Source organism: Haemaphysalis longicornis, unplaced genomic scaffold (assembly GCF_048455015.1).
Source record: "Haemaphysalis longicornis isolate Haplotype H1 unplaced genomic scaffold, Haemaphysalis longicornis Haplotype H1 scaffold_5, whole genome shotgun sequence".
NCBI classification, from domain to species: Eukaryota; Metazoa; Arthropoda; class Arachnida; order Ixodida; family Ixodidae; genus Haemaphysalis; species Haemaphysalis longicornis.
The window spans coordinates 149,547,716-149,569,863 of NW_027526385.1; positions in this window are offsets into that span (position 1 = coordinate 149,547,716).

The window sequence follows — 22,148 nt, forward strand, 5'->3', positions numbered from 1 at the left end:
CGCTTCCCGGTTTATGCGTGCGCAGTTTTGTAGTGAAAAATAGTGGTAGGGAGGAGGGTAGGCGTGTAGGCGCAGCTATAGGTTTCATGCCCGTACTGATGGATGGTATGTCTGTTGTGCTTGTACGAGATTTAAACGCGGACGTTAAACGGCCCAATGGGAACTGTCCGGAGTCCATAGTGGTAGAGCGGATTGGGTTTGTGGGTTAGGCTAAGTTCAGATTACCGACGCAAAACCCATATCGTGATCTATGGACGTAAAAAATGCCATGTCACGCAGTTCGGTTAGCTGAGACGTGAAATAATGTCATCCTTTAGGTTATTGCGACAGTTGCGGCAACAGTCTGAACCCGGCCTTACACAAACAGTGAGATGCTTACGACGCGGGAGGGACACAGGCAGTTCCATATGTATCTGCAAGAACAAAGCTTGGATCCGTCAGAGGGTGATTCAGCTAATTGCCTAGAAAATATGCTCCATCGCAAATTAAGACAAACATGTTTTGTTTCGTGCGCTCCCTGGACTGCGTCCAGCTTTGCAAGTCTTGCTTCTTCACAGAGTGGAAAGGCACAAATTTTGTGCTTGTTTCGATTTAATTATTGCGCTCCTAAACCTGTCAATCCTGGAGACACCCTCCTCCTCCAACTTTATCTCTCTGCAGGCGCGACTGGTGGTGGGCTTACGCAATAACTATCCCCAATGACGATAGCCGTTGCCACTGCCAGCACTGCTGCAAGGCAGAAAGCGAACGCGTGCGCCTCACCTAGTGCGAGATTTCTCGTCTGTTCTTTCTGGGACATTACGGTGCAAAAAGAACAGAAAAACCGGACTAACGGCAAAATAAGTCTTTTTGTCTCGTGGTCGCTAAATGTGAGAAACTTGTTCGTATGTTGTGAGCATCATCTGGAGAATAGGAATTGTGTCGAGCGTGCGCTGTGTTTGATGGCTACTTTATTTTGTATCGTGCATCAGTGTTTCTCGCCTCAAGTAACGCTTGCGCACTTAATGCGAATGAAGTTTTCAAATCCGATTTCAGCTGTCATCTTTACTAGCCAGGCAGCGTACACCGTTCTGGCGTGGCTGCGTTAGTGGCGTGCCGGTCGCAGCGGAGTTGGCCCAAGGGAGGAAGGGAGCGGGGCGGGTGGAGGGTGGTGGAACTGAAAAGTTTCGAGAGGGTGAGAACGTCACTTCCCCCGCCCACTCTGCGGCGTCGCGTTGTTGCCACGAAAATTATTACATTTCCAAGTCCAATATGGCGGTGACGCTGCTATAGCATTTACTATGCATTAATATGTCGCCTAGCCAACCAGGGCACGTTGTGGCGCTAGTACCGGAGTCAGCACAAACTCTAGGTTGAAGACTAAGAGGCCGCCTCCTTGTTGCAGCGGAAGAAACGAGTGCCAACGTTCAAGTGTACAGAGAAGCCGAAAAAGGAAAGAATTATCTAGCCTAAAGACCATACATAATCTAACACATTTTCTTTGTTGTGATTGCTTAAGATTGCTGAAGAATTAAGATTGCTTGTACTTGCGGCGAGCATTCGTGGCGCATTTGAAAACTCCGCTGAGTTTCCTCCAGGAGTTGTCGTAGCGAGGGAATAGGAGTTCCAACTCTAAAACATTGTCACGGGACACCTAGTCTGCCAGTGCCCTATACTGCCGCGGCTCATCACAGAAGACCACGAGGACGACCAAGAAGTGGCTGGGTCCCAGCGCGCGCGGTGATGGCCGCATTGGAAATTCTGTAAATAGATCGTTCCTCATCCTTCAGCCATCGTTCGAGTGATTGACTCTGCCGCCAGGTTATAATATCATTACTGGTGTGTCGAGGGAGTGCCGTGATGGTACGGATCATATACGATTTCTATTTCCAAATCACGCAGATGTCGGGGGCTCAAGTTCTATATTGAAAAACCATACGTTACCCGGCCTTGGTCCACTGCTCCGGCAACAGTTTGACATGAGGCTTGTAGTGAACCACCGTACTTCCTTGAGATGCGAGTATTTATTTATTTATTTATTTATTTATTTATTTATTTTTATTTCAAAAAAACCCTAAAGGCCCTCTGGGGAGGGTATTACATAGGGTAGGGGGGTTACAAAGGTGTCACATAAACTAGAACAAGAACAAAATAAACACAAGAACGAAAAAATGGTAGAAGTAATTAACATTGCTAGAGTGAAAACAAATACAAAAATGAGGTAGAATAATAAGAACAGCTATTGGTACAGTAACCAGAACAAACTACACCGATTATAACCACATGGTATATTACAACATATCATCTGAAAACGCAAGAACTGAATGAAATGGGGCAGTGAAATGATACATATTATACATTGATATTTTTGCTCAAAGCATTAGTAAATTTCGTGGTATTCGGTTCAGTAACAATGTTTGATGGTAGATTATTCCAGTCTATTGTGGTACGAGGAGCAAATGATTCGGCAAAAGCAACGGTATGACATGTGATGCGTTTGATTTTGCATGAATGATCTCGACGCGGAAAAATGGCGGCGGGTTCACACATAAATTCGTTATGAAGGCATGCATGGTAGTACAGTTTATGAAATAAAGTTAACCGTGATATGTTGCGACGATGCGATAAGGTTTCAAGTTCAGCGCGATTTTTTAATTCGGTTACGCTGGTATAGGGTGAGTAATCAGAAAAGATGAAGCGCACAGCACGGTTTTGTAAAGCTTATAAGTCATTTATTAGATATGCCTGATGAGGGTCCCAAATGGCTGCCGCGTACTCTAGTTTAGGGCGTATTAGTGTAATATATGCTAACTTTCGTAAACGCGTGGGTGCATGTTTGAGGTTACGTTTAAGGAAACCAAGCGAACGGTTAGCAGACGAGAGGATATGGTTAATGTGATTATTCCATGTCAAGTTACTGGTTAGATGTACACCAAGGTATTTATAGGTGGAAGTTCTGTCCACGAGGCTGTCGTTTAATATGTAGGATGCTGAATTTTGGGAGGCGTGATTAGTAAAGGACACTAGTTTTGTTTTAGCAAGGTTTAGAGGCATTAGCCAGGTTGAGCACCATGTGTTTATAGCATTAAGGTCAGATTGTAGAATATCGTGGTCATGGTTAGATTGAATTTTACGGTATAATACGCAGTCATCCGCAATAACCTTATGTTAGATTTAACGCAGTCTGGTAGATCATTAATATAAACTAGAAAAAGCAAGGGCCCGAGTACACTTCTCTGAGGAACACCAGATGTTACGGGGACCAGAGAGGAGTTGTGATTGTTAACTGATGTAAATTGCATCCTGTTAGAAAGAAAGTCTTTTATCCATGTTATAACAGCAGAGTCGATGTTCAGTAGCGTAAGCTTGTGAATAAGTCGATGGTGAGGAACACGATCAAATGCTTTTGAAAAGTCTAGGAAAATTGCGTCGACTTTAATTCCAGCGTCTACGGATGAATGTATTTCGCGAATGAAGCCAGCTAGTTGGGTGTCACATGAATAGCCTTTACGGAAACCGTGCTGATGCCGAAAAATAAGGTTATGTTTTTCGAGGTAGTTAATGATCTGGGAGTGAATAATATGCTCCATGAGTTTGCATATGGTACTGGTTAGTGAAATAGGGCGATAGTTCAGGGGTGAGGTACGATCACCAGATTTGAAAAACGGAACAACCTTCGCCACCTTCCAGTCATGGGGTATAACGCCGGTGGTTAGAGACTGTTGGAATAGAGCGGATAATATTGGGAATATGCTTTGTGCTATATTTTTTAGAATAGTTTTATTAAAACCAGTGTTGTCAGCCGAAGAAGAAGTCTTGATATTAGTCAGAAGAGAAAATATGCCAGCATCGGTTATGGTTATTTCAGGCATAAATGCATCAGTGCTACTGCGTATGGTTGCCTGTGGGAGGGAAGATTCGACTGTAAATACCAAGGAAAATGTTTTGTTCAGTAGTTCCGAACAGCCACTGCCAGTTATTATTACGCCGTTCTGATCAGTAAAGACGATGTCGGGATTATGCTTGGGATTGATGACGCGCCAGAAACGCCGAGGAATATTAGTTAGCATGGATGATAAATCACGTTGAAAAAACTGTAAGCGCGTGGTTTTGAGCAATTTTTGATATTCTCTATCACATTCCTTATACCGTTGCCAGGAAACAGCTAATTTACTTTTGTCAGCTTGTCTGAATAATCTTTTCTTCTTGTTGTTTAGGCGGCGAAGTTTTTGTGAAAAACAAGGGGCAGTATTATCGGATTTAATAGAGATGACCGGGATGTACTTATCTATCAGATTAGTATGCGCTCTAACTAACGCGCCTCATCGCCTGCGTTGCGTCGGCGCGTTAAGCCCCCACAATCAACCATGCGCGGTTTGCGGCGGCCGCACAAACTAAGCTGTGACGTTGGGAGGAGGGGGCGCCGTGATTGGACGATGCCCAAGGTTAGCAATCAAACAAGTTTCGGTTTCGGTTTCGGTCTGTAAAACAACATGTTTGACATTCGATGGCGTCGTTGGATGGGCATTCTCAATATCCCAGTTATCGTAGTACCGCGCTTCTGCCATGTTGTCGGCTGTAAAATGCATAAGATAAGCCTCCCAGGACGGCTTAGAATCGCAGCATTCACTATCTGAGGCCTACGCAGTGGATGAACGCCCTCCGCGTCCCCGCAGACGCTCAAATGCATGCGCTTTTCCCCCATATTTGGAGCTTGCCTCGCTCATGAGTGTATCGTAAAAAGCGTGTTCGCACCAGGCCAAGGGTCTGTTGATTCTGGCCTGTGCCCACTGCCCGCAAGCAGTCGGTGCTTATGGCAACAGCACGCCAACGAGAACTCGCTAGCGCGGCAGTGCCAGCCTGCGCGAGTTCTGTGGACTAGTCCGTGGAGCAATGAACGTTGCGGCCAAAAAAAAAGGTGAACTCAGTATAGAAAACATCGGCGAAAAACAAAAAAGTTAACACATAAAAAAAAGCATGTACCAGCGGCGATTCGAACTTGTGACTGGCAAAACACTTGCGATGACATACCTAGCACCCCAGACGACTAGGCCACAGGCGGCCGCTGGCGGCGATGGGAAAGATAAGGTATATAATGTATAACCAGTTTACACTTTTATTTAGTTTTAGTATGTCAAGCAGCCTAGGTGACTATTTGTTTTATTGCGCTCGTGCAGTAAGCGTCCCCCGAGTTTCCACAATAGCTCACGTCTAGCAATTGCATTTCGTAGACGGGAAAGCGTTCGCAGATGCGTAGTCGTGCTGCTGACCGCTCCGCTTGTTCGCCCAGGGCAAAAAAGTGCTTCCCGCACCCTAGTTTTACGCTGTACGGTAAAAATACCAGTTGATTTTATTTCCTTAGTACCTATATTGACTTCGCTCACTCTTCTCCCCCTTCAAGAGGCCTTATATTTTCCTACTGGCGTACCAGTCAGCGAAGCGTCGCATGTGCTCCTGTGCAGCGCTTGTGTGAAGCGACTTTGACTTGGAGCTAGATACAGTGTACAAACTAACGAAGTAAATAAAGGCGCATTCTTCCATTCCCAAACGCGTTGTGGCTTAGTTTCAACTGATCGAGCGAATTGCGACGACCCGTCGGCGGCCGGCGGGCTAAACGGTGGGCCGACTGACTCGGTTGCGGAAGGTCGGCGAGCCGTGCAGTAGCGCAGCCAATTGTCAGCTCCTCTCCTGCTGACGTCACACGAAAACGTCACAGAAAATGGGCGAGCGTAAAGAGAGGAGGACAGCATTTTCAAATTGATTTTTCTACTAAATAAATTCGCGTAAACGCGCACAGAGTGGTCGAAACAGGGCCCAGGGACACCGGACTACAGTTTGCACTCGTAATCCCGCATTGCTTACAAATCACTTCAGTGTCCCTTTAAAGCTTTACGAACCTCAGCTCAGTTTCGCTGTCACCAACGATTTGATCTTCGGGTCAATGATTTTGTGACAAGTGCGAACTGCCATTATAATGGTAAAACACGTGCAAATTTGTTTTTGATAACTTTTATTTGCATGCCTCTTTTTTTTCCACTATCCCCCATCCCCTTCAGGGTCTTGTGACCTCCTTCTATAACAGGCAATGAATGAGTCAATCAATCTGACCGTAGCTGCGACGCAGCCTTCGTAACGCATCATGCGACCATCTGCGCGGAGCTCCGCCATTGTCATGGAGTTTCGTACTATATACACTGGAGAGGAATTTGACGCTAGCGTTTATGCGGCTCGTATCAAGGCCGTCTGTGTCGTAATTGGCCACCATTACACCGAAAAGATTAGTTTGTTATTATATAAGAGAAAAATACAACAGGCTGTTTTAAAGCTAACGAAAAAGAAAATAAAGTGTATTTCTGCCGCAACGGGTGCGCCTATATTGTTTTTCAGGCCAAGCTGGTAGTTAACAACAATATTATTATTTTGGGGGGAACACAGAGCCTTATTTTATTCATTTTGCCGTTATGTCAACAAGCAAGTTGTTTGAACTTTGAAATATTTTGAGCGTGCCTATGAAAACGTCGCCTTCATAGTGAACCGTTGCACCGACCGTCAGCTACAGATTAACTAAAGTGGTTTCTGAACGAGTTGGTTCATACTTGAAGAAAAAAGAAAACGTGGCGTAAACAGTAGCGGACGAAGACGATATAGGACGGATACAGGCGCCCTTATCTGTCGTGTCTTGCTTTCGCCGAAGTAGGTTTTGTTTCCTTTTTTCGTGAGCTACAGCGTTCGTGGCGGGATATTACCCACTCAGTCAAACTTTCCTTCGAATCCACCATGAACAACCTTATACAGGTAGGAACACGTACTGCCTGCTCTTCCACTGAACCCGCAGTTCCCACTGGTCACGGCTACCACAGGGCGCGAAGGATGTAGGCTAACTCCTAGCTCGTATACGTGTAAATGCATAGTGAAGAAAGCAAATCCCAAACACCGCTTAAGAATGCAATTGTGACGCCAAGCCGAAGCCAGAAGGTGTGGTATTCCCACAACTCCCGACGATGACATGGATTCTCAGGTGCATTTCCTCTCTGGTATACTTACTAAGACTAAACTAATGCTCAGTAACCTCGAGGGAGCAAAGCGGTTCGTGATTGGTTGCGAGGCCGAGGAAATGGTAAGCGACTATATCTACTTAAGCCAAGTTGTGACCCCGGATCCCTACCATGAAGCAGAGATGATTAGAAGGATAAGAATGGCGTAGAGTGGTTTCGTCAGGCATTCTCAGATAATGACTGGCAGCCTACCATTGTCCCTGAAGAAGAAAGTGTATGACAGCTGCATCTTACCGGTACTCACCTACAGGGCAGAAACTTGGAGGCCCACTAAGAGGGTTCAACTTAAATTGAGAACGACTGAGAAGGCAATGGAGCGGAAGATGATAGGGGCAACATTAAGGGACAAGAAGAGAGCGAGTGGGTCAGAGAACAAACGTGTGTTAAGGACATAGTAGTAGAAATTAATAAGACATAGAAGTAGAGAGGGCATGTAATGCGAAGGCAAGATAACCGTTTGTCATTAAGGGTAAAAAAAGTGGATCCCTAGAGAAGGCAAGCGTGGCAGGGGGTGGCAGAAAGATAGATGAGCAGCTGAGATCAATAAGTTTGCGGGAAAAAAATTGTCGCAGCTAGCACAGGACCGGGATAATTTAAAATTAATGGGAGAGGCCTTTGCCCAGTAGTGGGCGTAGATAGGCTGATGACGACGAAGGTAATGCTTACCAAGAAACTCGGTGGCCTTCGCCGCGTGCACTATCCTGCACCGCTAGCTTGGCGTATGCGCTCTCCGCATCTGGGTCGCCCACTGACCACCTGACACACAGTGCGCCTGGGTAACACGTTTCCCGCACTTGCCTAGTCAGTGCGAGTTTGGCCACGGATGTGAGCAAAACCTTCCGTCTTCGCCGAGCGTGTCGCGGGAGCGGGAGGCTTTGAGCCGTCGCCGTCAAAGCGCCTGTCCACCCGGGGATATCTCCCATCGAGCTGCTTCACGGAGAGGGTCTGGAATGCTAAGCGCACGAAGCTAGCCTCGGAGACTCCGGAGGTGCGAGCCGTACCGCTCGAAAACCGTCGGAAGCAAACCAGGATAAACGAAGCTTTCGCTTTCCGTATCGAGAGTTAGCTGAGCTAATCCGGAGCCATTTTTAGTTATTTTCTGGGGTTTTGTCAAGTCTGTCTTACCACCCGTTAAAAAAAGATTTTGCACCAAACTTAAATCTTGGAAAGACGGATCTATGAGGCTAAAAAAGCAGCGGTAGCCTAGCAATCACTTAGTTTAATTGGTTGGACCAGTAGTTCCGGTTGCTCAGGACGGCGGTAGGCCAGGGCGATTTTTCTAGCGCGAGCTACACTGGCCGAGGTTAAGATGTATTCACAGGATAGAAAGAAATGTATTCACAGGATGCATTGTACACAACACATCCGTCAAGGAAAACGTTCATTGCAACACCGCACAGCTGGAGGTACTTCTCCTTATTACCTTCGGATCCCAATCGTTTTTGTAGGCCTTTCCAATTCCATGCGCAGTTGTAGGGAATGGGCAGGGCAAATTCTGGTGGTATTATTCAAATTCGGAATCTAATCGAATAATCTATCTTTTCCAGTTACCTACGAATACTAGTTACCCTGAGTGGTTGCTTCCGTCAGAAGACATGACGTGTAATTCTGATGCCAAGGTAGCAGTTATCTGCCGGTAGATGATAAAAGAAAGGACGTGACGTAAATAACGCATAAGCTTCTCACTCCAAGAGCGCCCTGTTCTGTTGGGCCGCAAAGCGATAGAATATGAAGGCATGACCACGCCACATCAGCTGTTGTGGCGTCAACAATTTCAGGCTGAATCTTGGGCGTATTTCGTACAAAGCAGTGCTTGTAAGTTCCAATTACGCCTGTTGGGAAATTACAGCATCTCCCAACCATGCACGAGAAGAAGGCAGAAATTGAAGTAATGTCTTATGATTGGTGAAGGGGATCAGTCAGAATGAATTATTCTTCTCTCGGTATATACCTTGAACGGGTTAAACTTTGAAGCAGACTTCGCCCTCCTCAGATGACATAGAAAGGTGTGAATTTCTAATCCGTCTTCAAAATACAGTGTGTGCCGTAGCGAATCACGAAAACATGATTTTACTGATCTGTGCTTTAAATGTTCATTGCGGGCCCCGAAAAGCCCCTGAAAGCGAATAACGATGCTTTGCGGTATTGTTTACGAAATTAATTACCAAATTTCAAAAATGTCCATCCCTTTATGGGTGTACGCAAGTTAGTCAGATTTCAATGAAGCCGGGCGTACAGTGTAGCTTAACATAGGAGGACGCCAAACCTGTATCTGAACCAAGCTGGCAATGGGCCACTTATTTGTGCCAAAAACATTACAAAAGGCACACGCACATATACGAATCGTCTTAATTCATTTTTATTAGCGCAAACAGTAAGGAGAAATACATTTCAGGTCCGCAGCCACATAATGCGGCTGAAAAGTTACTGGCACTGAAGCGTTCTTGGAACCTTCGTATCTACGCCTCAAATTTAAAGGGTTGTTTGCACATCCTCCGAAATATACTGGCATGAGTATTTTTAAAGCTCTTTGTTTTCACCCTTTATATAAGCAACAGGATTTCAAAATTAGACTACTCGCAGTTGCAAGAACCTTTACAGCTAGCACTGCTCGGGATTTCAGTCTAAGATCCGCTTCCAAGGACTGTCGCCTACACGGGCCAGCCGTACTAGTCGCCCGATGTCACCCGCTTTCAATACCTCCAGCGCAGTGCTGGGGTAGTTCGTTATGACAGCGTCCACTCCAAGCCTGAAAAAGCGACAGAACATTTCACTGAGCATTAGTGAACTGCCATACATCTTTTCGCCGACAGGGTTTTGCAACTTCAGAAACATTGGTGTAAGTTATCGGAAATGCAGTTGTAATGTGACCAGTATGAGGGTATAATCTGCGTAAACGGTGCTGAGAAAAAAAGATTCGCTGACAAATTTTGAAGATGTCTCGTACACTACTGCCACTTGATACAACGCAGTTTCACAGTAGAAATAACCCTTATTGAGTTGCTAATCTAGGGGATTTACGCAGTAATCTCTGAACTCCCGATGTTTACACGCGAAATCAATCTTTCGAGATGCACCGCTGCAGGTTCCATGTTCAATAAAACCCGAATGCACCAGAAGCTTTTGGTCGTTCTTCAGTGTAAAAGTGATATTCTGCACTAAAACTGTTTTGAAGCGCAATTAAAAGGGCCATGAAGGCAAAATACAAGATTGTATAATGAGGAAAAAAATTAGTAGCACAAAACTGACAGCCCTTTTGACGCGAACTTCGCCTAAATGAGTTAAAGCATGAGAAAAATGAAGAAAAGATTCGTTAGACCATGCCTGCGACTCACCAGAGTGCGACCAGCGTGCGACCACCGCACTAAAATTACGACGTATTAAGGTGCTATTTTAGATTGCCTGTGGTCTCAAAAGACAAATGCAAGCAACAAACAAAGTAGGGATTACCAGCTAGCAGAGCAAGAGAGATTCGCTTTGAATACAGTGCATATTCTTTGTATTGGAGCGGGAATAGTGGGGTCCAATACAAGTGTCGCAGAAACACGCACATTGAGGCCCACCGCGCGTGCACAACAGCCAACACCGCTAGCCAGGCATTTGACATGACACAGGATAACTTCCATAGAGACACTGCCACATACGGGATGCTCTTTATGAAATTGTACCCTATATTTCCCGACTCGATTCACGTTACCTGATTACTAAATACGGCACGTACAGGTGGATTGGAAGTAATTAAAAAAGCCGCGTTCCACAACGGCATGGTTGTGACATGTAGAAGACGAACAGCAGCAATACGTGTTTTGTCATTGTTCGCCGTTCACCGGCTCACCGTTGCACATACGGTCACCTGCTGCGTTGGGCCACCCTGAAGGTGCTGCTCGGCTTGCTAGTGAATTCAACACGAAACAGTAATACGAGAGCCCAAACCAGCAGGCTGAAACTAGTGAAGAACGGGAACTCCACTAGTAGGGAGCGTCGTGAGTAAGGATGCAGAAAAATTACAGCGGCGAGCTATGCAGCCCGCAATGGACGGTTCAATTTCGATTTTGACAGCTACTGAAACTGATGAAATGACGGTACTAGTTATAGTGTTCGACGTACGGAACGCTTCACTAGCCATATCGTTCGGTAGGAAACCCGCGCTTCGGTGGATTTCACGTGCATAACCGGGTCTAGCCAAGCTAAGTCATAGCAATTTTTTAAAGCTATTATTCGGTATTTGCTCCCCTCAACTTGCACTGACTTTATTACGCTAGCGGTACTAAAAATCTTGCAAATAGCACCGATCCAGATTTAAACCCACAATCTGCTTGCTACAACTTCCACGTTGACAAGCGAATCCTGCTAGTTGTTTTCAAACCCTTCATTCGATGACCTCTCGGGTAGTAAAATAACGAAAAATTATGTAACACGGTAGAACCAGAGCGACATTGTTTGCTTGTAGTAAGAAAGGTATAAAGGACTTCGGCGGAGGCGTAACAGCTGTGGTCACATACATCCATATTGGCAATTCTGCTCCCGCACCCCTCTTGAGCCTATTACACGGCAAAATTACAGTTCTCCTAAAGACGAGTATGTTTAAAAGGAGAGCCTATAAAAAATACGAGGACACCTACGCGGTACCCTTTGTTTTTCAACGCGAAAGCGTTTTTCCTAATCACCGAATCTGAAGGCTGACTTTGGCACGGCACAATATGGAGGAGGAGGTACTGCATTCTGCTCTTCCGACAAAAACCAGACATTTGTTGACGCCCCACCTTGTTGTCATCTTCTGAACGGCTTGCAGAGAGCCTTATTATTTGCTGTTTCAAACACATTTTTTTTAAACAAATGCCCAGAAAATATACGAGACAAACTACGTTCATTGCTAATGAGGATTTAGAGTCCAGAAAGTCTGTGTACATTTCCACAATCTTGAAACACTCACGGTTGCTGAACAAAGATTGGACACTCTCTGCCCCTTGCTAGGTAGTAAGAAATTACACGGACTGTGAGGAATTTGGGCTCTAATATTGAGCCTAAAGATACTAGAATGTGGATTCCGGAACTTACTGTTACGCCCTTTAGAAACATTGATGCCTCACTGTCCATATAATAAATGATAATGACAACAGAAGCGCTCGTCCGCAAGAGTCGCCGGATTTACTATTGAAGATTTTGAACACGCTAAACACCAAAAATATGCTACTGAGCGCGGACGTCACATTGTTTAGCGGTAGTACGGGCAGTTTCGTCGTTAATCATCATCATCATGAGCCTGTTTGTGTCCACTGCAGGACGAAAGCCCCTCCTAAAGATGTCCAGCCACGCCTAATAACTGCTAGCTGAGCGCATGTGTTTTCGCTAATTTTCGTAGGTCATCTCGCCAATGAGTTCTCGCCGACCCCTATTGCGTTAGTGGTCAACTGGCAGCCACTCTGTCAAACGGATAGTCCACCTGTTGTCCCTGATTCGCATTGCGTGACCACCCCCTGCCCATTTCATTCGCTTAATTTGAACTAGAATGTCCGCCAGCTTGGTCTGCATATTCTTAAAACGAAGCTCCGCTTGAAAATTGCACTGTTTGGTATTACTAATACCGACTACTGGTGGTTTTCTTTCTTCAGGTTGCAGCTTGCTTTCTTCTTCCACCGTGGTCGTACCTCCGAGGAGGTAGACCCTGGTCTCGGTACAGTCACCGTTGTGGAGGCCGTCGACGTGCGAGTGGGTGGTGTGATGACGCTGTGCGTAGGCGCTACACCCGTCGCTGGTGGGGCCGTCAAGGAGACTTGAACCAATGCGCCATCGCTTCCGCCGAGGCTTCGGTTGCGACGTCGGTGTCCTAGCCGCATCACCCCTGTCTTCCTCGTTGCAGACGTGGCTGTCTCCTTCTAGCGCTGCTTCTTTTTTCGCTGCTCCGCCTGCCTTCTCCTTTGGCTCCTTGCTTAAGTAGCTTGTGGACTTTGTCGTGGCTCTCGCGGATCTCGCCGTTATCAAACGTCTTCCATTTTTTGACCTGATGCCGTTGGGCTCCGTCGCGGCACTCGTGGATTGGCTCCATATTTCGATTCCATATTTGGTCGTTATGCCGCTTTGAATGCGGGGCGCTCCTTAACTAGACCGCTTTTGGCCCTAAAGTCAAATTTCGAGTCTTCGTCTTTTTTATACATCCTCTGTCAGGGGAGTGCCCTTGACTCGTGACAATGATGATGATTCAATTTTAATGGCGCAAGGCCGACTACGAGCAAAATAGCTGAAAGCCAGATTGCCGTACGACATTCTTGTGATGCCGGAGGGTTTTTCGGAGATTCCCGGTTTAGCTGATGTTATTGGCGTGTAATTGTGCACGAGGGTTTTGTAAGAAAACCCTCGGAGTTTTCGTTGCGGCGGGTGCACTTTGGGACGGCATATCAGCCATTTAAGCGTTCCCAGTGCTTGGGGACGACCAGAATGCCTGCCTTGTTTAAAATGCGGGTCAATGTTTTTCCCTCCTTGAACACAGGGAAAGTGAATGCAAGTTGGTTTGAACGGGCGTGGTGGAGGTGAAGGCGGCGAACGTAGGGGAAGAGCTATTGACCGGTGACGTCGAAAGGAGGAGGAGGAGGAATAAACTTTATTTATGCGAGCCTTAGGTGCTGCTGTCTGGGCACCCGCCTGGTGGGGGGTTTCCTCTAGTCCGGGATACCCTGGCCTGCACTGGCCACCCGGGCCCTCTCTACCAGGCTACGCTGGGAGGAGAGGTCGGAGCTGGTCAGTTGTGCCACCCACTGCTCGTAAGTAGGTTGGAGATTGGGAGTAAGGGACGGGGTTTGTTGACATCCCCATACCAGATGGTATAGTGTGCCAGGATGGGGGCAGTATTTGCAAGATGCGGGGTAGAGGGTGGGGTACATTGCATGGAGTAGGGTATTGTGGGGGTAAGAGTTTGTTTGTAGTCGCCGGAGTATTGTACCTTCGGTTCTAGATAGGTTTGGGTGGGGTGCTGGGTATTGTTGGCGCCCGCGCCGGTAGTGGGCGAGTATATCGGCATATTTTCTCAGGGGCGTGGGCTTGAGGATGTCGCCATCTTGAAGTTTGTCACCCTCTCGGGAAACGGCCCGGTGTGTATGCGCGCGGGCGGCGGCGTGTGCCGACTCATTTCCTTTGAGGGCTTCGTGGCCAGGTGTCCAGACAATCTGTAGTTCAGGAAGTTGCTTAATTTGTTTTAGTATAGCCAATGCTGGTAAGGATATTCGTCCGATCAAGAAATTGCGGCATGCAGCTTGGGAGTCTGTCAGTATTACTGTGTAGTTTTCGCAAGTGGTGGCAGCTAGGGCGATAGCAACTTCTTCGGCTGTTTCTATAGATTTTGTAATGGTCGTGACTGCGGTTAACTCTTTTCCGTTGGCGTCGGTCACACTGGCAGCGTGCGCAGATTTGTGGGGGTATGGAGAGGCGTCTGCATAGCGACTGAAGGGGAGGTGGTCATACTGCACATGGATTGCTCGTGCTCTTGCTGCTCGTCGTGCCTTGTTATAGGTCGGATGCATATTACGTGGGATTGGAGCCACTCTGATGTGTTGTCGAATTGGTCCGGGGATGCGTGTCTTCTCGTCTGGTTGTTGTGGGGTCGAATACCCTAGCCGGCGGAGGGTCGCTCTTCCCGTGGTGGTGAGTTGGAGGCGTGTGAATTGAGAAATTCGGTGCGCTTCTTGGATTTCTTCCCACGTATTGTGGACGCCCAGTTGTAGTAACTTGCTTGTTGCCGTTTTAGGGGGCAATCCTAGTGCGGTTTTGTAGGCTTGCCGTATCGCGGTGTTCAGTTTGTTTTGTTCGGAGGGTTTCAGGGCTAGGTAAGGAGCACTGTATGCAATCCGGCTGATAAGGATGGATTGGATTATGCGCAGAGTATCTGATTCTTGGAGGCCAAATCTTCGGTGAGAAACTCGATGGATAAGATGCATTAATTGTGAGAGAGTACGTTGGAGTGGCAAAATTGTTTGGGCACCCGACCCGTCTTTAGGAATAGTGAGTCCCAAAATTCGGAGGTGGGGGACGTTAAGAACGGGTTGATTATTGATGCTGAGTTAAGGATCCGGTATAGAGTTGGCGCGCTGTTTAGGTGTTCGTTTACACAGTGTAAGTAAGGCGGATTTTTCTTGGGCACATTCCAACCCCCGGGCTTGCAGGTATTGTTGTACTACTTGGATGGCACTTTGGAGGGCGTCTTGTTGGTCACCTATGGAGCCCGTAGGAGTCCAGAGTGTCAGATCGTCGGCGTATAGGGCGTGTCGCAGGTTGGGGATAGTTGTCAACAGAGGAGGTAGATCTTTCATACCGATGTTGAACAGTAATGGAGATATCACTGAGCCTTGGGGGGTTCCTTTAGGCATAGTTTGGAAAACGTCGGAACGGAGGTGCCCGATTCCCACCGTTGCAGTGCGATTGGTTAAGAATGAGGCAACGTAGTCGTAGAGACGTTGGCCGCAGTTAGTAGAGGCAAGACCTTGTAGGATTGCTTGATGAGTGATGTTGTCAAATGCTCCTTTGATGTCTAGAGCCAGGATCGATAATTTGTGGTGATTGGTAAGTTTGTCAATGATATCTTCTTTCAGTTGGAGTAGAACATCTTGGGGTGAGAGGTGTGAGCGGAATCCATACATCGTATTCGGGAAGTAACCGTTGTCCTCTATGTGGGGTGAAAGTCGGTTGTGGACCATGTGTTCTAGGAGTTTTCCAACACATGAGGTTAATGAGATGGGCCGCAAATTTTTTGTATTCAGAGGTTTTCCCGGCTTGGGTATGAGGGTTATTTCTGCGTGTTTCCATTGTGGTGGTAGGGAGCCAGATGTCCATTGGTTGTTGATGTACTGTAGTAGGCTTTCGAGGGCTATTGGGTCGAGGTTGCGAAGTAGTTTGTTCGGAATTTTGTCTTTTCCTGGGGTGGTGTTTCTTGTGAGGTTACGCACTGCGGCTTCCATTTCGGCTATTGAAAAAGGTTCATCTAAGTCTAGATTGGGGGTACCGGTGTATGGTGGGATAACTTGCGTTTGGTTTGCCGATGTTGCTTTGAGGGGTTTCTCTAGTTCTTGTATGAGGTCTTGCTCAGTGCCCGGATGGTTGTGTATCAGTCTACGTAGTTGATGCGCCGTCGTCGATTTGGATTCTTTTGTTCCCATGAGGGAGCGGAGAAGATGCCAGGTGCGACGGGTTCCCAGGGTTCCTTGAAGTTTATTGCAAAACTCCGACCAGTTTTGTTGGCTTAAATTACGAGCGTAAGTTTCTGCTTCGACCGTGAGTTTGGCGATGCGAATCCGGAGCTTACGGTTTGTCTTGCGTTTTCTCCATCGTTTAAGGAGTCCGTTTCGGGCTTCCCAGAGGTGCAACAGGTGGGCATCAATGGCTGGGTTATCTTCAGTTAGCGCTAACTCTTTGGTATGTTTCGAGGCTTCTGTGAGGAGCTGTGCGGTCCATTCTTCTATATCGTCGATGGGATCGGTGGGGGAGTTTTCACGAAATTTTTTCCAATCTGTCAGTCTGGCCGTGCCGATTCGCTGCTGATTGTTTTTGCGGTGTGGGATTTGAAGTTGGATGATGTAGTGATCGCTGCCTAAGGTTTCGTCCAGGCAGGACCACATGGCATCGTTGATGTTAAAGGTGAACGTGAGGTCAGGGGAGGTGTCTCTTGAAACACTGTTGCCGATGCGGGTGGGGGTGCCGTAGGTATTGCAGAGGCAGAGATTATTTTGTTGTGCGGCTTCTTGAAGCCGAGTTCCTTTCCGGTTATTTCTCAGATAACCCCAAGCTGTGTGCGGAGCATTGAAGTCTCCGAGGACAACGAGTTTATGTCCTTTGGTGCGTTGGCGTACGTGTTTTAGTAGTCGGTCAATTCCAGAGAGGGATGAGGTGGGTGAGCTGTATATATTTAGAACGTAAAGGCTGGTATGGGACTTCCGGCGGGGAAGCAGTTCGATGAATGTGTAGTCTATTGTGGTGGGAAGGGTATGTGCCTGCGCCGTTTGGGAGGCTTGGACTAGGATGGCCGTTCTGGATTTGGGGTCTGTGGTGTATGCTGTGTATCCTCGTAATGCAATGTGGTCGGTGTCAGTTTCTTGTAGGGCAATGATGTCAGGTGAATTTTGCTGTGTAAGTGGAAGGAGTGAGGCTTGCTTGCTTCGGTACGATCGACAGTTCCATTGCCATACAAGTAGCGAGGACGGAGGCGTTGAGTCGTGCATAGGTGGATTAGAAGGTGGCCTCGTCGGATGGGAGGTTAGGGGTTGCGTTGTTGGGGTCTTGGGGAGCGGTGTGTTGTTTGGGCTTTTTATGGGCTTGGCGTTCCGTTTCTTCGATGGCGACTAGGCGTTCTTCTAGGGCAGCAAAGCGGCTGTTGAACTGGTTGCCCATTTCACGTATAAGTGTTTCTATGCGGCCTACATCCGAAGAGGGAAGGGAGGGGCCTTGCATGTTGGCAGCGATTGTGGGTATGGGTACTTGCGGTGCAGAGGGTGCTGCTGTGACTTCTTGACGTTGTAAAGTCAAGAGTTCTATTTTAGTTAGCAGCTCGTGAATGCGCTGTTCTAAGGTGGCAGTGCGCTTTTCCGTAGCTTCCAGCTGTTGGCGTAGGCGCGCGTTTTCTTCTTCGAGGGTGTGGATGCGGGTGTCGGTAACGGAGGTAGGGGGTTGGTTGGGGTGTGTGGGCAGGGAGGGGAATTGGTCAAGAGCAGTGGGCTGTGAGGTGACAACAGCTGACCAGCTCACCTGGGTTTGGGCTGGGCGATGAACGTTCTGTGGATGAGGCATCGACTGGGTTTGACGATCCGGCGGGTTATGGAAGGTCTGCTGCTTGGCGGATGCTCGTTCCCGGACCCGGACAGGTGGAGGCGGAGGGCGGAGTTTTCTGCGGCAGTCCTTGCTGGCCGTGGGGTGATCTAGGCCGCAGAGTTGGCAAGTAGGTGTACACTCATGACCAGGTGTGGGGTTTCTGGCGTGGCACTGGGCGCATACAGGCGCATCAGGGTTAGGACAAACGTCCTGTCTGTGTCCAAGTTCACCACACAGAGAACAGCACTGCACAGTTTGTCGATACGGGCGGCACCGCGTGAAGAGACCGTAGGCCTTGATGTAGAAAGGTAGGCCTTGATGTAGACCGTAGGCCTTGATGTAGAAAATGACGTCGAAAGAACGGAATTTTCTTGGCTGCTGCCTGAACGGTAACAGGCCATATCCAGTTGCTCACGCAGACATTTTTCTTCAGGACTGCGATGACGGATTTTTCTTTATTTTTCAGTCGTCTTTCGTTGAGCAGGCCGTTATTATTCTAAGTAATACAGGTAAAACTTCACATGACTTCTTGGAACTTGGGTAGTAAGACTGTAATTGTAGGTAGCCTCCGGAATGGGTATAGGTTTCCTGTGGCCTGTGAGGCTAAGTCCATCATCCTGACTATTTATCAAAACGTGTAGCAATGGTAAAGTGTTGCCCCTTTGTCTTTCTATGGTCATTTGAATGGCTGGTTAGGTCAAATGTAGGTGCAACAGGAAATTTCCTGCTGTTGTTTCTTTGAGGATACAAAAGCAGTCGACCACGTAGCAGAGAAACACCTTGGGCTATTCGAAGGCGTGCTCACAGCGATTCTAATAATCTCCATAACCGCATTTGCTGTAGTTCGGGGCATAACAGCCCCCATCGCAGTTCCACTCTCTTGCCTAAAATATTCCTGCAGGCAGCAGACATACGTGGCTTGGAGGCAGAACTGCAAAAGTTTGGCTATTTTACCGAAACAGACGCAAGTCGTCGAGCTCAGGTTGACGTCGTTCTCGAGGACAGTTGTGGCGGTTGCAACGGCCCAGAAAACTGCAAAGCTGTTAAACGTGACGACATCGAAAGGGACCAGTCTCACGTCTAAGTCGGCCGGTACTTAAGAAACGAATTGGATGATATTACCAGCGTTCTTGGCGTGCGTGGATGGTTTTCAGATGAGTGGTGAGAGAATTTTGATGATAATAAAGAGGCGGCTCGCACGGGCACGGGAGCACGGGTATAGCTCGCTCCTCGCGCTCGTGGCAGTGGCTTGTGTTCTGCCCCAGAAATCGGACGACCGGCTGCTTGGTTCTTTTAAGTGCGAATGCACTTCTTAAGCGACCGTGAACCTGCGTCCACCGGCGATGTCCGCATAGCATACCCACGTGGGGGATTGGCCAGGAATCTCTTCGTCTTCCTTAGCAACGGGGGGAGATGGGCGCGCGCTGCCTGGCCGCTGACATGGCACATACCCACGTGGGGGATTGGCCAGGAATCGGGCGTGAGAAGGGCTAATGCACCCGCTTAAAGGAGTACTGACACGAAATTTCAAAGCTGAGATCCGCTCTAGCAATCAAGTACAACGACAACACAAATAGGTGTCAGCGAATAAATGCATCTTTCTTTCTTTGTAGTTGTGTGTGTGTGTGTGTGATCTCTCTTTCGCGAACATTACCGAACCGCGCAAATTCAACTCGTGCATTCGCACTTTCACATTCTTCCCCTCGGGGAAATGCGGGGAATTTTTCTCCGCCCCTTTCCACGACATTTCTTTTGCCGTAAAACCCGGGAGATTGAACAACGAGCAGAATCGACTTGACGCGGCGCACACGCCTAGGTACGCTAGGCTAGGAATTCCTTGTGATTGAGTTGATTTGAGGCGCCTCCTCCTCGAACGCTGCTCTCCGCTCGTGCTCGTTCTGGAGCCACCCAGTCGCCCGGCTTCGCAGCCGTCTGCCATGGAGGAGCTACCCTGCCACCGTGACCTCGTTGTCCAAGCCATCACAAGGGGCGAAGCTGCAATTTAATTGTTGCTAGAGGATCCGGACTCACCAACCGAGCAGATCGCTCGCACCTGTTCGCTGTCAACACCAAGTACGAGGAAATGAAGGTCCTTGACAAGCGCGTCCAGGAAATCATTTATTTGGATGAATTGGAAGCTGACTTTTTCACTAGCTTTGAATACCACGAAAAAGTGTACTTGATACCCCCGCACGTTTCCTTCGCCCGACTCTCCGTGGTGCCTTCTGAAGTTGCTGCTCAGTGTACTGGAGCGCCGAGCCCCGATTTTGGCGTCACCCGGCACGGCAAGACAGCCTCGCTCCCCGATCACACCAAGACAATCGTGGAGGCCGAAAATGTGGCGAATGTGCACGCTGTGTGTGAGCCGCGCGTCTGCGATCGACACGGCCGCACAGCCGGCAAGCACTCTCATCGCCCTGAACAACTGGCGGAGCTCGCGCCAGATTCCCTTGAGGTACGATCGGATCGGCCCAGCAGCCCGCATCGCAACGACTGCATCCTCCTCGCACACAGCCAGGTCGCCGGGCTCTCCATGGACCTCGTGACCACCAGGGGGACGCCGTTTTCCCCTTCACGATCAGCATGTGGAGGATCCAAGAGGGAAGCACGACCCAGCACCCGTTCTCGTAAGGCGATGGAACAACAATGTCTCGAACGACGTTGAACAAGGGTCGCTTGTTAGCTCCCTCTTTACTTATAGGGTTTGTTGCTTCTTCAGGTTTTCGTACGTTGAGCAATCGAGCAGGCCTTCGACTTTGTTTTCGCATGATTCCGAGTCCGCTACGACTGCAGAATTTCTTTTGTCAGCAGGAAGGATAGATTCCTTATCGTCATCTTGCAGGTTACGGATAGCTGCGGCTTCATCTGGTTTCAAGTTCTGGTGGCGCTGTTCTTCAATGTTCGATAGAACGTCCGTCTCCTTAAGCCGGACTTTCTCTCTGATGCCAGCTTCATGGTGCATAACCTAACTTCCGATGGCTGTCATCATGTTTCGCAGAGGGGGCCGGGTGGCTGTAAGTTAAAACCACGACCATTGGATTTAAAAGGAATCCAGTGAATCAAACTTGCCTGATGTGCGGTGCTCCAGTTAGCGGCGCTGGCAGAAAAGGCCCAATTTCTTTCTCCTTAGGGTGGGTCGGCGCTCGTCAATTTGAGCGCGGACAAAACGTCATTCAGCTTGTACTACGATGCTGTTTCCTTCAAGAGTGTGAACCAGGCGCTTTAGCTGGAGTTTGCGAGGCACGACGTCAAAGTGCTGGCAGCTCTTCGTAAAGGCGAGATGGTTATCCAAAGATGTCATACTCCTGGTGACGCTTGGTTGGTGCAAGAGTAACAGCTTGGGTGGTATATTTGCTTCTTCCTAAAGAGTAAGCCGTAATCCAAACAGACAGGCTTCTACCGAAGGCGTTCACATTCAAGTGTTCGTGTAATTTGCTAAACTGGGCGTATGTTCAGTGTTTTTCTAGTGCATTAGCCTGGTATTCGCGTGTGTCCGATGCTGTGCTGACGAGCGGCAGGCTTTGTGTCTGCTGTTATTTGAGTACTCGTATTCGTGCTCCTACTTTGTTTGTGTCTGTGTACGAATTTAGGTAGAACGCCAAGTCTTTTTTTTCGCCTCACGGTGTCCACGCATACTTAGACTCTGCTATTTTGAATTATATGAGGTTATCAGTTGTGGGGCATTTACAAAGGATACCACACTCTTTGTTCTTGGTTACATGATCAGTCGATTGGTTACTCCACAATTGTTCTATGTAATTGCTGTTCTATGAATACTGATTTGTACTTTGTGCTCAATAGCGCAGCTAAATTGCGTGTGATAAAATCTACATGCAAAATTTTTGCATCATAATTGTCCTAATGGGTTTCCGTATTTTGTAATAAGAAATGTGTGCCACTTTGCAACACGGCACCTTTCAAAACACTTGCTTGTATGTTGTTGTACACCCTGCAAAGTGTCATAATCGAACTTTCAGCCACGCACATTACTTTCCCGAGAAAGTTGTTCAAATGTTACAGATGATAACAACTGCAACTGAGCGCCAGATCTGTGCGGACGCAGTGCACAAAACCCACGTCCGAAATCTAATCTAATGCTATGTTCAGACTACCGACATAACAGCCATATCGTGCACTATGGACGCAAAAAACGGAGTTTCCCGCAGTTCGATTGGTTGCGACGTCAAATGACGTCATTATTTAAAGATATTGCGGCAGCTGCGACGACAGTCTGTTCCCGCCTTTACACGCCCCGCTCGCTACATAACATAATTGTTTGCCCATAAAAAACAGGCCATGAGTGCGATGAAAGTTTGCATTGCACGC